Below are 17,890 nucleotides of genomic sequence, written 5' to 3'. Positions count from 1 at the left end.
TGACGAGAATGTGTGTAGACATGACATCTGTCCTTCTTAGTTGGGAGCACCTTCTTCATATTCCCTTTATCCTTTTGCTGATGATGCAGGTTACGGTAAGGCCCGGGGATATCAGTCAAGATAGAAGAAGCCTGGAAGGGCTTCAAGTGAAGCCTCTATTTCTTTTCAGTTTTAGTGGGTTGTATGTTTCTAGGAATTTATCCTTTTTTTTTTTTTTCTATATTGTTCAATTTCATGTGACTCTTTCTCTTGTGGGAGAAATTGCAGCCCGAGAGGTAACTCTCAGTGCCAGGCTATGCCAGAGTGGAGAAGGAATGACAATGGTAAGGTGAAACTGTCCTTAACTCTCTTCAGTATGGCTGTGCTCAGATTTTGTGCTCTGCCTGGGTACTGGAGCTTTTCAAGTGAACCCCAAAACTCTCATAAAGGTATTTTTGTCCATGGATAGTTAAATTGGTGTTTCAGTGGGACTATGAGGACAGACACCTGCTATTCTGCCATCTTGCTGATGTTTCTCCCAAGTCTGTATGTTTTCAGTGTCTTAGTATATCTTGGGCTTCTGAGATTTTTAAGGTCTTGCAAGTACAAATGAGAAGGGGAAAACACGAAAAACAGCTGGAGAGAGGGGTTAGGTGGTGAACAAATACAGCTGATGTTGGATATAATTTAGACAATTATTATTGTTACTCATTCTAATGTCTTTCCAATTTGTTACATTTACTCTTGAATGTGTATGAATGAAGCAGAGGAAGTTCATTAACTAATCGTCTTTATATTCAATGTCTCTTCCTCCTTTCAAAAGGTATTTATTTAGTGAATTGTGGTTGTGCTATTGAATGTGTGTGTGTGTGTGTGTGTGTGTGTGTAAAAACACATTTTTCTGAAGCAGAATTCTCACATCTGGGAGTCTTTCTTCATCAGTCTCTATAGAAAATAGAAAAGAAAATGAGAACAAACACTTCTTTCAGAAGCAATATCCACATTCTTTGCTAGTAAGGATAAGATCATTTAAGTGACTTTATTCTTTGTCTTCTAATAGCTTTGCCTGTTGAGAGCCTGTATTGAGCAAAATCTCCCTTTATATTATTCATTCCATTTAAGTGCATATCTTGTGCATATTCAATTTTGACAGTTTTTGAAGAAATATGGCTCTGTGCCAAGATTAATTAACTTCAAATTTTGGGTAATACAGCACTAGTGATAAACTTATCCCCTATATAATAGAAACTTAGGATAATAAAATTAGCCTATTGTAAAAGTGTTTATGTTGGCTCCCATTACTTTTCTCTTGAGATTCCAATAAATGTTCTAATTAATTTGAATGGTTTTCAGTTTTATTCTTGGGTGGTAGCTGGTTTCAGTGGACATCCACCAGACTTAGAATCTATATTCATGGATTATATAATGAACACTGGTCTTCAATAATGATATGACTTAGGATGGCAATATGAAGAAGTATGAATTATATGAAATAAAATGTATGAAGAAGAGAACAGGCTTATTTAAGTGATTCTCTGGTAGCATCATTGCCTTTCAGTCTCCTAATTTCTCACTGACATACCTATAAAAACACAAAAGTACTCAAATATTCACAGTCACCCCAAACCAAGAATACATGATTATAATAGCTAACCACAATCTAGGGGAAAAAATCCAAGTAATTCAAAAACCTATAAAACTATTTGGTTGCCTAATTGTGCTGTTCTTAATGAAGCAAAATTACTCACTCTAGATAATGAGAATAAACTAATTTTTCTTTCTAAACAATATACATTCCCGAATTAAAAAATGGCACACACACACATGTGCACACACACACATACAATACCAGTCTTTTATTTTTAAAGAATAGTTGACATACAATATTATATATTAGTTTCACATGTACAACATAGTGATTAGACATTTATATACCTTATGAAGTGATCACCATGATGTCTAGTGCCCATCTGTTTAGTAATCTAGTATCACCGTATAGTTATTACAATATTATTAACTATATTCCCTATGCTATATATTACATCCTCATGACTTATAACTGAAAGTTTGTACTTATTAATCCCCTTAAACTTTTTTTCAATCCTCTCAGCTGCCTCCCACCTGGCAACCTTCAGTTTGTTCTATGTATGAGTTTGTTTCTGTTTTTTTTTTTTTTCCTTAGATTCCAAATATAAATGAAATCGCACGGTTATTTGTCTTTGTCTGTCTGACATATTTCACTTAGCTTAATACCCTCTAGGTCTGTCCATGTTAGCTAACCAGTCTTACCATGCAGGTGAGGTAGCTAAGGTCTAATGGCCACATCTTAACACTGACATTTCTACATTTGGCTAGAAATTACTCATAAGCAAAAAGGGAGAAGTTTGGTGAGAACAAGGCTGGGAAGGGGAGGTGTGGAGGGCACTAAATGTGGGATATAGCATTTTAGCTGACTATTTTCTCAAAAAGTAAGCCATGGAAAGGATAAATGCTGTGGGAGAGAAAATTAGAAATGGCCATGTTTCCTGTTATTACAATTATTAAGAACATTTCAGTTGAGAAAAAAAGAATGTGTAGAATGCAAACTAGACATTGAGAATTTATTTTAAAATTTATTTATTTGCAAACAACAATTGTTGCCTTTCTGGGGAGGCAGGAGCCATTACAGATGCACTGAGAGAGAGAGCAGTTCGCTAGACAAAAATCTCTGCCTTCATAGACCATTTTTGTGGTGGTGGAGCATGGTGAAGTTATTAATAAGTATATATACAAAAAATAAATGCTGGCATTGTTAAATACTTTAAGAAACAAAGCAGAATAATTGTCTAGAAGATGAAAAGTGATTCGAAGAGAAGGTAAATGGCTACTTGATACAGGATGATCCAGAAGCTCCTTTCTATGTAGACAGCATGAAGCTCAGACATAAATAATAAGAAGGGTTTTCCAGGTAAAAGAAATAGCAAGTGCAAAGGCCCTAAGACAGGATGAATGTGTTGTATTTTGAAATGGTAACGGGTTGTTTTAAAACGCTTCCATTTTCATCCATCTCTAATATAATAAATATCAAAGTTAGTAAAAGACATATCTGTATTTTCAGAGGAAATTTATAAGGACCTATTTCACTAATCTTGAATCTTATTCACTGAAAAAATTTTTTATAAGAGTTACATAGGGTGGACACGAATAGTCCGTTAGTCAGAAAAAATTTCCTGTAAGAATTATAAGCAGGCCACTATGTGAAAGCAGGAGAAATAAGTAGTGCTTTGGTTTCCTGGTGAGATTTGTTAGCCATACGTATTACAAATAGAAAGAAGGCCACTTTGTCAAGGGCACAATTAGGTAGGGTGTGGAGGTAGAAAATAAAGTAGAGGTGGCACGGGCCAGGTTATGCAGGGCCTTGTAAAAGTGCGGATTACATTCTGAATTCCTGAGTAAAGAAGAGGTGCAAATAAAAGCTCTTTCTCTCTGCTGTGTGAAAAATGGACATTGGTGGGTGAAGCATGAGAGCTTGAATGTCTTTAAGAGGTTGATGCAGTAGATGGCATTTGGGAACACAGAAGGGCTGTTCCTCATAGCTTGCAACATTTCTTGCTGTTGCTAGAAAAGGGAGATGAGGCCAGAGTGCAGGTGGAGATAAAGACCGTTTCAAGGACAGCCTCTGCGCACTTTGTAGGAAAACAATCGATTGTATAACTCATCACCGAGGATAAAAAAAACTAGAGGATTTATTATAAAAATGCAGAATAGGGGAAATAAATGTTATTATTAAAACAAACATCTGAATACATATTATATATTACATAACAATTGTTGAAAATCTCAATCATTAATTATTATAAACAAAACTTTAAAACATTTTGAAATACTGTATTAATTTTGACAGAGCTATTAAAAGCTTTACAATGTTCAGAAAAATGACCTGCCAGTTAACGAGCTAAAGACAAGGTCTCCTTTAAAAAGGCAAAAATTACTATTTATCAAGAACAGTGGACTAACTTCATTAATAATAAAAAAGAAAGTTAAAAAACAGAGAAATATTATTTTTATCTATTAAGTGTATCAAATAACAAATACAATTTTTAAAATAAAAGGGTTATCATTTTTTCATAAGAGCAATATTTTCCTGCACTGTAAGTAGAAGTTGAAATTGATACAATGTTAATGAATGGCAATGTGACAATTATTAGGAAGTTAGAAAAAGTTCATACTATCTATTCCACTGATTCTGCCTCTATTAATATGTCCTAAGGATATCATCAATAGAAATAGAGGTATGCAAAGCAAATACTAAAATCTTAGTGATTTGACTCAGGAAAGGAAAATTAAGGATCACATTTTTTATATGTATTAAAATATGTTTATAAATTTGCTAAACTATCTACCAACAGTTTGTAGGATTGTAATAAGAAAGCAGTTACATGCTTCTCTCAAACAAATTCAGTGTTTTCAATTTTTTTATTACAATTATTTTCTGTGAGAGTGAAGGCTGAGTAATTATTGTTGACTCACGAAATTACAATAGATATAAACAGGACAATAAAATAAGGCATGCATTTCACCTGGACCTTTAGAGATTCATAAAGTTGCATGAGAAGATGACATATATCAAATTTTTGCCTAAAGGGTCAAGTAATAGTGTCAGATCAAATGTTAGTATGCATGGTATAATACCTTCCTTCTCCAAACTATTTATTTAAATAACAAATTCAAATACCAATAATTGTGGTGATGAAAATAAATACAATATATCTAAACATTTAAATATATCATAAAAAGGAAAAAGTTTGCCTTAGGTCTATGCTCAAGAGAAATTACTCAGAATTTCATTTAATTTTCTTAATTGACTTTATCTCTTTTGGAATTTTATTGGTTGTGACATGAGAAAATACATTAATTTTTAAAAATCTCATGAATAGGATAATTGCGTGCATTTATTTTAAAAAGCATACTTATTAATATTTTATAGTTCATTGATAGAGTTTAAATGGTTCCATATAAAAGCCGTGCATAAGCAACTGAATAAAAATGAAAATTTTATAAAACTATATGTATATTTTTACATATATAGAAAAATGCATAGGGTAACAATTTTACTAAGAGAATGCTATTCAATGATGCAATATTCTTTTAAGAAACATAACCAAAAATTTGAATATTAGGAACACCGACATTTTAATTAGGACCTATATGTTAGGCTAAAGGTAAAAACAAAAAATTTCTCTGCTCATCTACACAAACCTTATCCATCTAGACTGTCCAGTCTACAAAATAAAATTTGGTCCATTCAGTTAAGGAGGAATATCCTCAAATTTGTCTAAGAATTTAGTTTACTAAATTTATTGATTTATTAATACTGAAAGTAAAGTAGTTCTCTTGGTTAGTTGCTCTAGTCTTTACGTATTTTGAAATAATATTGCTAATGTTGACATAGAGTGGCATATCTATAATCTTGTGTGCAAAGTTTGATTAAATCTTGGCTAGAATATTGATTTACATAAAAAATAACTTTGTGAATAGAGCCAGTTTAAGGTCATACTTTGGGTATAAATCTTTGTTGTTTTATTCTCTTCTTTTCTTTTGTTATAAGCAAAGAAAAGCAAAGAAAATAATGTGTGTGTGTGTGTGTGCGCGCGCGTGTGTGTGTGTAGACACACACATATATATATATAAATATATATCTATAAATATAAATATATGTATATTTGTCCAAATAGGTAAAACTTGTCTATGTTTTATAGATAGTTGGTGGTAACTTTCATAATGTATTGAAAGGAAAAGTCCCTGAAAACAACATGGAGGAATGTTGCAAGAGAGAAGTGAAAGATAATAAATGTCCACTATAAGAAAATAACTTAAGAAAAAAACAATGACAAAGAGAGAAATGGAGGTTTTGGTTGTTTTCTTATTTGTTTGTTTTTTGGTTTTTGGTTTTGGTTTTGGTTTTTCTTTGGTCTTGTGTAATAAAACAGATGAATAGAGAAAACAATGTTTGCTTTTTCAAGGACAGAAAATACTAATCAGATACTCTGTATAGTTTTTGAACCTTACATTATTATTTAAAAAAATGGCTTAAAAATTTCCTTATTTTTCAGAATTCCTGGATTTGGTCTCTTGTTCACTATTTACTTAGTACTTGACTAATTAACTTTACAGACTTAAGTTGTCTATGGTTTTTCAGGTTATGTGATAAATGTAGGCAATGAGCAAAAATAGATGAGTACCTGCTCTCACAGTTCTTAGATTCTATTGCAGAAGACGTACATTAATTACATAACCACACCTGCCTGATTTGAAGAATTCGTAGGATATAAAAAAGGGAATACATTTGACCTTCACACAAGAAAACATTCTCATTTTAGTGGCAAAGTGGTCATGACTTTGGGACCAGAAAGAAGGGAATATAATCACTAAATGTGGTTCCCTCAAGTTTTCAGTAAAGGGTAGTTTCATAGCAATGCAAATCTATTAATGTTTTCAAAATTTAGAATCTATCTGTAGGCAGAAATAAAGTAAATACTATTAAGTTATAGAGAGAAAGGTAAAACATAAGCAAAGTAAAAGAGAAGTAGGAAAGTTCAAGAAGAAAGTATAAGGGAGTTAAATACTCAAATAACCTAGGGGAGAAAGAATTAAAGAATGTCGAGGGCGCCACTAGAACAAAAAAGAGAGATTTAAGTATAATATAAAGTTTACAAAGTCAAGCAAACATAACTAAAAAATACAGGACTTTCTGCCTTACCATATGTGTTTGTGGAAAAAAAAAAAGCTTTTGTTCTGCAAGACTGCACTTTTTAAAAATGATAAGGTGTATAGGGAAAAAAAATAAGATAAGGGGAAGTCAAAATTATGTAACTTTCTAAACTGAATACTGACAAAAACAATTTTCATACCTTGGGAGATAACCTAGGCTGGAGGCTTCCTCGGGGGATATTAAATATGTACAAAAAACAATAGATTGAAAATATAGTTTCATGGTGAGGGCACATGAAGAATCGAAGTCGAGTTTTAGACACAAGAAGAGCAACCTGCCAGGTTTTGAAAAAGGCGGAAGAGGTCTACCTGCGGGTGTTCAAAATTAATTTTCTTAACATAGAGCTGAAAGGGCTTCTTGCCTGAATAACAGAGAACAAAGTTGTTTTTCTCTGAAGTTACAGTTTTAGTCCTGCTATTCTACCCTTTCCCTAGGGGGAAAAATAAGTGTGAACAAGTTCCATATTAATACTAACATTATCTCCCTATGTACTAATATTGCATAAAGCAATTGATATTTCAGAAACATAGGTTACAGTAGAACAGAATATAGCTATTGGCATTTGGGAGGCAGAAGAGAGATTTTAGGGTATTATATTTACATAAATTATGCTTTTTAGCAGGAGGCCGACAGAGATTATTTAAAGTAGTAATTCAGTAGATAAAATTAACAAACATTATTTAAATAAATCAAGGGAACTACACTACAAGGATGAATTAAGGGTGGTTGCCTCTGGATTAGAACCGGGTTATAGACTGCTGTATTTCATTTAGCTTGTCTGTTTTATTTTGTATTTTAATCATGTTATATTATTTGGGTTGGGAATAGGCAAAAATAGTAAAAATATGAACATTATCAAACAACGAAGCTAATCCTTAATGCTAAAAAACACTTTTTTTCTTTTGGCTCTTGGCTTTACTACCTGGACAAATTGGTTATTCTAAATATTCTAATATTTTACTCCTAAGTGGAAGAGTGCATTGGTTAGGGATCATCTGAGCCAGACTTCTCTCACTAGTTTTCCTCTCCATCTTCTTCTAGCCTGTGATGAAGTAGAGAGGGCTCAGGATTTTCACTGGACTGGAGGAGAAAGCCCTGTCCTACCCCCAGTTTATTCAAGGGACCTTGAGCAAGGCACTGAATACCTTTTAGCTTTGCCTATAAAAGTGAGATGATTATAACTACTATGCAATATTACTAGGAATATGAAATTACATATAAATTTAAGGGACTGGTGATGGTAAGAGTTTAATAAATGTTGATTATCTTCATTCAAATCATTTAAAAATGTTTTAATTACATTGAGAAACTCTAAGTTAATTTAAAATCGCTTTATGCCTCTTTCAGTGGCAAAATCATACTTAGTAAACATTCTAATTCCATGAATGCCATGGGCAAATAGAGGCTTTAATTTAATTCTCCGCTTCCCTTGTATAATTGTTCTTACATCATGCAATGTAAGTACTTTACATATTTCATGCTCAGGGTCTTAAGAAATTATGGGGCACTTTTCCTTCCAGTATTAACCACTTTGAAGTAAACAAGTCTGTCATGGATGAATGTGCCTCTTTAATAACAGTTTGTCAGCTATTCACTGTTAAGTCTATAAAGAGAGACTGAGTTTAGTAGTAAAAAAATGTTTTTAACAGTAATTCTAATTTTTAAGTGTTTCCTTTTCATAATATTGGCCTTAGCTAGAGAAAAGGGCATGTATTTTGGGAGTATCATAGTTCTTACTGTCCCACAGTTAATGAGGCACATGAAGCATTGACTGGGGCTTGATCATGCATACAGAACAGGCAGCCAAGAGCAGGCACATTCGTCTCTCGCAATGAAACCATCTGCAGCCAATCCCAGCAGGCTTTCCTTCAGGGCTATGAGCAAAAGGCAAGAATACAGATTGTTTCTCATTCTATTTCATTCTAGCGCCACAGAGGCGAGATTCAAAAGGGAAAACTTAAATAAACAAGTACAGATGTCTTTTTCCAGGTTATTTTCCATTTTCCAAATCTTGACTTTAAGTTGTATAATCAAGGAGAAAACATTCTCAGATGAAACTAAACACATTTTTATACATGAGAGAAACAGGGTCACATGTGAAGAGATGCACATCTGCTGGGTCTTAATTTTAATCATTTATTTGACAGATAGTTCTGGACAAACAGACTCAGCCATGATCAGATGTAGCATGTCTCTGTTAATAATCTGAGTTAATTGAGTCTCCCTTTTGCCATTTGCAAATTATCTATGGATCCAGAATGAGAGATTTTCTTTTTTCTTTTCCTTTTTTTCACTAAGGTTAGAGAAACATAAACCAAGAGATCGCAAAGGATGAGGAATGTCATTATGATCTTACTGCAACTGGGAGTAGGTGCCAATGTTTTTCTGAGAGCAGCTGAACAGAAAACAATTCAATAAACTTTCCTTGGAAAGTTTCACACAGATTGTGAATGGCTTTTAAAAGTGTTTCTCTTTTTGATTAAGGAAAGTGGAGGGGAGGAAAGGGAGGGAAATATTAAATGGAAAGTATTCACTGCTGGAATATAGATTTTTCATTGCTATGAGGGAGTGCTCGGTAGAGATTTTCACCACATCTAATAATCATTTTCTCAGTAGGCTGTAAAAAATTAGGAGATTATGTTCCTCATAATCAAGGCACTATTTATCAGGCATACTACTTAAGAATTTCATTGTTATTGATAACTAGCACATGTTATTCATTTATAAGACTTGCCCAAAATGATGCGGTCTTGCTTAAGAAATGAATCATTCAAGAGCAAATAACAGAGTTTCAGTTATCTGCTGATTATAATCGTTCAGCAGCGAAAAAAGCAACTTGGGTGACATTATATCCTTGAAAGAAATACAGTTGAAAATTTAATATGAACCCACAGACAGAAAAGGGCAGCATCTTTTCTTTATAGTAAGTTCATCAAACGTAAACTGAACAAATTTCTGAAGGTCATGACTATTAGCAGGGGGTTAGTGTTTCAAACAGGAAATATCAATGTACTTGAGGATTATGAACCAGCATTATTGTTCAAAGAATGTTAGCAATTTTGAAAAGAGAATGTTGTGTCTAAACGATAAACATGATGAATTTATAAATTCTTGAACTTGTTCTTTCAACTGTATAAAAAGAGAGTTTTCTCTTTAGTCTGAAATGTTTCTCTTTTGGCGATCCTTTTGTAATGTGAGTGCAGTGGTTATAAGTATAGAGATATATGCTAATTTTAACTGTATAAATCACAAATATAAGAAATATCAATAGCAAAATTAAATTAACATCAAAAATGGTAAAATATTCTAAATTGAGAAACGGTGGAATGTACACTGATTTTTTTATTTATATTTTTCCAAGTCTATCTTTAGAATTGAAATATGAGCTCCCTGGAATCCGAAACAACTAAGCGTTATTCATCTTTGAGTTTCTAGCTCCAAGCACAGTGCCTGACACATAGTGGTTGCTATAAATGAATGAATGAGTGAATGGATGGATGGATGGATGGATGTTTACTGAGTAAACAATGTATCAGTGGTAAATGTGGACACCTCAATTTTCTCCTTCACACTGAGGAATGAGTGGACAATAAAATACATAGATAGAAAGAGCAGAAAATTAACTACACAGCTATTCTGAATTCTTTTCTTAACCTAAATTTATATCTTCTTGAAGGAGATACTCAACTTTGCAGCACAAAGATAAAATGAGAGCACAAGCTATTGCTCATACATTCTTTAAATGACAGAAAAATTCTACTTGGAGCAAGATAAATCTCCACAGAGTATATCATTGATATTTATAAATTCAATCTTCTTTTCTATCTTTGATTTAGACATAGGAACTCCTTGTTTTAAAGCATTAAACATCATTTCCCTGTCATTTCCTGCCAATTTTTTCCCTCCCTTCTCATTCTTTTTCTCCTTCCTACTTAACATTTCTTTCCTTTATTCTTTTGTCCCTTTTTTTTTGTATGTTTACACATTTACATAAATTTGGCATAATTTTTTCTAAGAACGAGGTCTTTTCAAATTAATTATGTAAATACACATTTAGGTTGTACAAAGAATTATACGATTTATGAGAAAGTGCGATACAATATTATTCAGATCTTTGCAGTAGGGTAAGCACTCCAGATGCTCAGATACCTGGAACATGGGAGTGTACCAGTATGGTGGATTACTTTAGACTTTTATAAGAAGGACCAGCAAGATATAGGTGGGGTGATTTTAGAGTTGAGATTGTTTTTGTAAACAGGGGGAATCTGAGTTGGTCAGGAAATGTTTATCTCTAGGCTGTGGAAATTAATGAAGACCACACAAATAAGAACAAAGAAAAGTTATTTATTCAGAGCTTGCTATTGCAAGTGCATCAGCCACTATCACTTGCATTTGGCAGAGACTCAACAGTAGTTATAATGGTAAAGCTCTACAGTAGAAAAAAAGGACAACTTCAGATGTGTCTTGATTGGAGGCTGTTGCCATGGGAATACTGTAGGGCAGGCTAACCAGGAGCAGGGCATCCTCTGATCGGTTAGGGGTACACATTTGGCTTTCTGTGGTTGTTCCTATATTGGAAATAGAGAAATTTAGGGAAAATGTCAGTTATTAACAGTTTCTGGCAATGTGCGAACTATTGTTACGGGGGTTATTGTTGGCTTCCTGGACTGTTTGTTAGAGACAGTCTGACTTCCCACAAATCTGACCTGTGGACAGTAAGTTACTGAGTTACTACAGGGTGCAGACTGTCTTCCTGGGCTCATTGCTGCAGATTGTTAGAGATCTATTTTATATGTGGTCTAATCTTTGTTTCATATATTTAGTCATTCGGGGTCTAGCTGGTTTCAGCAAGGGGGAACAAATTGTTCAGCTAATCATTTATGAAACAAAGAATGGGAATTTGAAGTATCTGTGTCTAGCCTTATCACAGATAAACAAGGGTGCTACCCATGAGTCTCATCTAAGTCGCATGGGGAAAAATGGTTCTTTGCAGTAAACCATTTCCCAGAACACAAAAGACTGGGAGATTTCACAAAAGTGGATGGATGAGGGGAATTAACACCACTGTTTACTGGAGGCAGAGGATTCAGGTAAAGTTTATCACTGTTAAGACCAAAGTGTTTTTAGAGAAGAAAGAAACTTAAGAATGGTCATTAAACAAGATGAGTTTAAATACTCTTGATTATATTTGACAAAAGATATCTCTGAAAATGGGGAGTAAGAATGACAAATATTAAAAATGTGTGTGGTTAAGAGAATAGAGGGTAGAAATTTTAGCAGCTCTCTGCCTAAGTGTTCTTTCTACTATATCAAGTGCATAAAAGAAGATGAGAAAGTTGGCATTTAGATATATAGTAACAAACCTCAGAAACATGGTTTCCGGTGGGAGGCTTGACCACACCTGAGGACCAGAGAAGTCATTGAAACAGGTTAGAAAGTTAAACCAAAGAAAGATGTTCTAAGCAAAATTGCCAAAGTAAAGTAATCACCAAAAATTAATTCACTGTCATTTTTTTATCTTCAGCTCACATCTCACTGTAAATCTCTAGTCCATCATTTCTTACCATGAACTTCCACTTTTTTATCTGAGATTCAATATGCTTAGAAAATGTGTTAATGTAGTTATTATTAGCCCCCCAAAAGGGCTAATGTAAGGATCGAGTGGCTATTACATAAGAATCACCTTGAGTACGTGCACAAAATAATATCACATGACTACTATTATTTTTTCATGAGTTTCACAGTAGTGTAGGAAAAAAATGTGCTTCTGGGGAAAACTATGCATTTTTCAGACCATAGCTCTCCAGGAGAACTCTAATTTTTAGCCTATGGGGACCCTCCTCTTTCACTGCCTTTGAGATATTTTCGAACTCTGTAAATTGTAGATGACTGATAGCGTTGCAAAATAAATATTGTCTATAAATATTCAAATTCTTTCAGTGAGAGGTACAGTTGACTTCCCTCATCTACTGTGAAAGAATTCAGATATTTTTTAATTTTAAAATGCATTGATATAATCCTCATGTGCCTGTTCTTTGGATTCTCCTTTGAACTGATTGTAACATATTACTGATCTCTCATTAATAATGAGTTGAATAAAATTTTATCACATGTTCATTTTATATCTGTATGAGTGCAATGACGTAAATTTCTTTGAAATTATCCTTTAACAGGAGTTTAGTTTAAAAGTGAATGTACTCTTAGATATCAAATAATGTCCATTTTGAAACAGGGGATCTTTCTCATATTAACTGATATAAGTGACCTTACCTTACCTTAATTTACTTTATATTGCTTTTTTTTAATATTAGTCTTTAAATTTGGTATGATTTTTAAAAATTAAACTATTTTTTTGGTCTTGTGTGGGTATGTGTGTTGGGGTATATGTGGAAGTATGAACAGAGCCTCAAGGATATAAGACTGTAACGAAAATGATCATTTGTGTCATTGGAGTCCCAAGAGAGGAGAAAGAGGTTAGGGCTAAAAAAAATACTCAAAGGAATAATGGCTAAAAACTTTCTCAGTTTAGTAAAACACGTAGTCCTACATACTCAAGGAGTTGTGCAAACCCCAAACAGGATAAAACTAAAGAAATCTATGTCAAAACATATCATAGATAAGCTACTGAAAATTAAAGATGAAAAATCTCAAAGGCAAGGAGAAAGAAATGACACTTTATCTCAAGGAGAAAAACAATTTGAATGCACACACATCTACCTGGATAAATGTCCAAAGTATCACACTAAGTGAAAAAGTGAACCTCCAAAGCTTCCATACTGTATTATTTCATTTATATAACATTCTTGAAATGAAAACATTACAGAAGTGGAGAACAGGTTAGTGGTTGCCAGGATTAGCATGGGCGGTTGGCTATAAAAGAAATGGGAGGGATTTTTTAGGTGGTGAAAAAGTTCTGTTTGTTGACTGTATTAACGTTAATACCCTGGTTGTGATGTTATACTGTAGTTTTGTAATATGATGCTGTCACTGTTGGGGCCGATGGGAGTTTGGAGTCGCCCCAACAGCAGCAGGGAGAGAGAAGGATAACGATGGTGCAGAAGTGTAGTTAGCATTTTTCCTCTGTTAAGATTTCCTCTGAAAAGATTTATTAAAACTATACTTTAGAAAGACAAAGCATGCCTCAAGGAGGCAAATGGTTTCAGTGAAGAGCTGAAACAGAGTGCTGTCACACAATAATCAACACAAAGGGGCCACAAAAAGACCATGAAAGGGCAAAAAACAGGGGCCAGAAGTGGGAACATCTGCATTTTATCTGGGCCATGATGGGTCGTTCCATAAGCATTCCTAGGTGATTGGCAAGTGAGGTCATTTTGATTGACATCTGGCTGCTATATAAGTCTGCCTGGTGTGCATGTGCATACCCAGAATTCTACCATTGGGGTGTTCTTTGGGTGGTCTCTAGGCTGGTCCCTTATTCCTTTGAACTCCACTCCCATCCCTGTCATTCATGTCTGACTAGCTACCTAAGAGTACCATTGGGGGTAACTGAGGAAAAAGTACATGGGATCTCACTATTCTATCTCTATAACTACATGTGAATCTAAAATTATCTCAAAATAAAAAGTTTAATTTTAAAAATATGTATAGTGAAATCTTACTTGTATGTATTCTATTTCATGAAATGACTTTTCCTTCTCAAAATATCTCCTTTTCCATGAAGCAGATATCCTCAAACTTGGATATAAATTAAGTAGCCCTGAGAAAAGTATAGAAAAAAAGATATTTGGGTTTTTTATTCCAGACCAATGAAATCATGATTTCTGATGCAGAGGCTTCATAGTTTTTTCTTTGTTTGTTTCTTGTTTGGTTGATTTTTTTTACGTCCTATCAGGAGTAATTTCAAATGTAAAAGTAAAAAAATAGTGAAACGAAAAATCCCCATGTACGCATCACCCAGCTTCAAAAACAATATTTTGCCTATTTTGTTTTATTTATACCCTCTACAAAGTCTTTTTCCTCTATTATTGTCCCTTCTTTTTTTTTTTTTTTTAATTGGGAGTAGATTCCTTTAAATTAAATAGAGGATATTTTTCCAATTCACTCACAAATATTTTGGTACTCATTTCTGATTCTCTTTTCTAGTATCCATTTCATATAGATACAAAAAAAAAAATTCTTTGTGATGACAACTCTTAGAATTTACTCTCTTAACTTTCATTTACTGTATCATACAGCAGAATTAACTATAGTCAAGCTGCTCATAACATCCCTAGTACATATATATCTTATAACTAGAAGCTTGTACCTTTTGACTCTCTGTCTCCTATTATTCCTCCTGCCGCCCCCTGCCTCTGGCAACCACACATCTGATCCCTTTAAAATTTGTTTTTTCCTTCACATATAAGTGAAATCATACAGTATTTCTTTTTTCTCTCTGACTTATTTCGCTTAACAAATGCCCTTGCGGTCCATTCATGTTGTTGAAAATGGCAGGATGTCTTTGTTTTTTATGTCCGAATAATATTCCATTGTGTATATGCATACCAAAACTTCCTTATCCATTTATCATTCAGACACTTAGGTCATTGCCATGTTTGACTACTGTAAATAATGCTGCTATGAACACGGGTGTACAGATATCTTTTCAAATTAGTGGTTTCATTCAGATTAATACTCAGAAGTGGAATTGTTGAATCACATGATAGTTCTATTTTTAATTTTTTCAGGAGCCTCCATGCTGTTTTCCATAGTGGCTGTACCAGTTGACAATCCTACTAATGGTGCACAAAGGTTCCCTTTTCTCCACATCCTTACTAGCATTTGTTATTTCTTGTTAATGGTCATGCTAACATGGGTGAGGTGATACCTCATCCTGGATTTGATTTGCTTTTCCCTAATTACTAGTGATGTTGACTATGCTTTCGTGTACCTGTTGGCCTTTTATATATCTTCTTTGAAGAAATATCTATTCAGGTCTTTTGCTCATTTTAAAAATTGGATTATTGATTCTTTGATATTGACTTGTATGAATTATTTATATATATCGAATTATTATAAATATATAGTTTGCAAACATTTAATCGCACTCCATAGATTGTCTTATTACTTTGTTGATAGTTTTGTAGGGAATGTTCAGTCTTCTGTGGTACTTGGGTACAGATGTTTGACAAGCACTCAGTGTCCCACTGAGCTCCTTGGGGTAGAAAATATGTCTAATTCATCTCTGTATCTTCATGCTAATCCATGGCCACCCACAGACAGTGTGCCCAGGGATGCTTTGGCCAGCCTTTACATGGTCCCGTCTGCCCCTCCATCCTTGTCGAGGAAGAAGCCAAAATGGCATCTTTCCCCTGGTGGAAAGAGGTCAGTTTGTGGAGGTGCAGGTAGCTGTGTGTGTCAATTCTGACTCTGTAACTTATTAGCTCTGTGATCACCTCTCTGAGACTGAGTTTTCTTACTTTTGAATGAGTATCCACAGACCACCACGGCCAGCCAAGCAGAAACGTGAGGGAGTTGGAGGTGTCTGCTCCCATTTGGAAGTGAGATTTCAAATGAAGAAAGCAGGAAGGAGCCAAGATCTCAAGAAGGAGCCCCTGGGCCTCTTGGATGAGAAGGGACCAGGTTGAATTGTGGCTCTCGAACTCTCTGTGTCCATTGTCCAGGGAGACGGATGTGCTTGGAACGGCAGTCTTCCCTAAAAGGTCTGGAGGCAATACAAGATTTTGTTATAAAATATATATATATATATATATTTAACTATATATATAGTTATATGCATATATGCATATATATATATATATGCATATATAAATATGGGAGCTCTGGCATTACTCACTCAGGTCACGTGCTTGTGAGCCAGAAGTGCGGACTTCCTTGAAATTTCTCAATTGCGGCAAATGCACACGCTTCCCAGCACCTTGGAGCTCTGTAGGGATTGTTTAGTCATATGCGCGGCCTTGGGTAGAGAAGTTTGAGAAGCACTCAGGGTCCCATTGAGCTCCTTGTGTTACAAACTATGCCTCATTCCTCTCTGTATCCACATGCAGAATTCAGGGCCACCCACTGACAGCGTATCCAGGGATGCTTTCGCCCACGCTTCCGTGTTCCCATTGCCCCTCCATCCTTGTCAAGGAAAAGCCCAAATGGCAGCCTTCTCCTGCTGGAAAGATGTCAGCCTGGCGAGACTTCAGACATCTGTATGTCTGAATTCTGACTCTTTCCGTTATTAGCTGTGTGATCATTTCTCTGAAACATAGTGTCTTAATTTTGAATGAATATCCATGGACCAGCAGGACCAGCCCATGCAGAAAGGTGAGGGTGGCGGTGGTGCCTGTTGCAGTCCAGAAGTCTGATTTCAAATACAGAAAGAAGGAAGGAGCAGAGGGCTCAGGAAGGATCCCTTGGGCCTCTTTGATCCAAAGGTATCATTTTGAATTGTGGCTCTGTAACCCACTGTGTCCATACACCGGGGAGGCGAATGTTTTTGGAATGGCCTCTCTTTCATAAAGGATCTGGAGGCAACATAGCCTTTTGTTATAAAAACCACTGTTGTGACCAGAATAACCAGACTCAACCTGAGTGTATTGATTATAGAGGCAGTTTATTAGCCGGCGGCTGTCCTTCCAAAGGAGTAGCCCCGAAATGCCAAGATACAAGGTTTTTAAGCCCTAAATCCCATTCCTCATTCTGTCTTAAACACAAAGGTCTATCTTTCTCCTATTCACTACCTGTCAACCCACTGGTCAGGTGTGCAAGTGGAGAGTACAGAAGCAGAAAGCTTGTTGTTAGAATGTTATGTTCCTATGGGTGATCGCCTATGTTCCCATAGGCAATAGCCAGTGTTCCTATGGGTGATGGCCAAACAGTAATTTTCAGCTTATATACAATTGATTATTTTTCATGCCACGCAAGCAAGCAGGGTTACACAGGCTAAAATTGGCAGTTAGCGTATGAGCTCATTGTTACAAGTTTCATGATTAACAGAATGCGGTTAGGAATTCCAGAAACTAGGCCTAAGGTATAGACTTCCTTTGTCCAGTTTCAAGTTTTAATTATCCTTTAACCCTTTCACATTTCTGTGACCTTTTCAGTAGTGCATCATCACACCGCCATATATATGTATGCATATATATATATGTTCATATATATATGCATGTTCATATACATATGCATACATATATATGGCAGCTCTGGGATAAG

This window comes from Pteropus medius, unplaced genomic scaffold (assembly GCF_902729225.1).
Source record: "Pteropus medius unplaced genomic scaffold, Ma_sr-lr_union100, whole genome shotgun sequence".
NCBI classification, from domain to species: Eukaryota; Metazoa; Chordata; class Mammalia; order Chiroptera; family Pteropodidae; genus Pteropus; species Pteropus medius.
The sequence above is the reverse complement of the archived record's forward strand: the minus strand, read 5'-3'. Positions refer to the sequence as shown.